The following is a 488-nucleotide window of genomic DNA, read 5'->3' as shown; positions in this document are numbered from 1 at the left end:
TGAGCTCTCCCACCCCACTCACACGCGGCTGGAGAACAGCTCAGTCACCACCGGTAGGTTTTAAGTCAATGTCAACTGCCCTTGGCTTGCTGTCCTGTCTCTATGATAAAGATGCCATGGCCACAAAGAAAGCGCCAGGGAAAATCCAAGAGAATTTCCATGGAGAGCTCAGGTAAAAGAGGTCCCACCAAGCCGGAGCAGTGTCCCCACAGCAGTTTGCGGCTCAGGACACCTGACTTCCAGCTCCGTTAGTCCCTGGATACACCGTAGAGAGATTATAATCTTTATTTTCAAAAGCCCTGCACTCTAGCCTTCAGATCAGGTATTATTGTTTAAATTCTTTGACAGCTAGATATTCTGATATATTTTCCAGGGGTGGGGGAAGAGCAAGAGAAAAAAGATGTCTTTAGAGGGTGAGATCTTCTGCTGCATGCTTTTGCCTTATTGGCCCATTTAACCTAAACCTTCCTGAAAACTCCCACTGGAAG

This window comes from Cariama cristata, unplaced genomic scaffold, assembly GCF_000690535.1.
Source record: "Cariama cristata isolate BGI_N322 unplaced genomic scaffold, ASM69053v1 scaffold10576, whole genome shotgun sequence".
NCBI lineage: Eukaryota > Metazoa > Chordata > Aves > Cariamiformes > Cariamidae > Cariama > Cariama cristata.
This window is presented reverse-complemented; position numbering follows the sequence as displayed.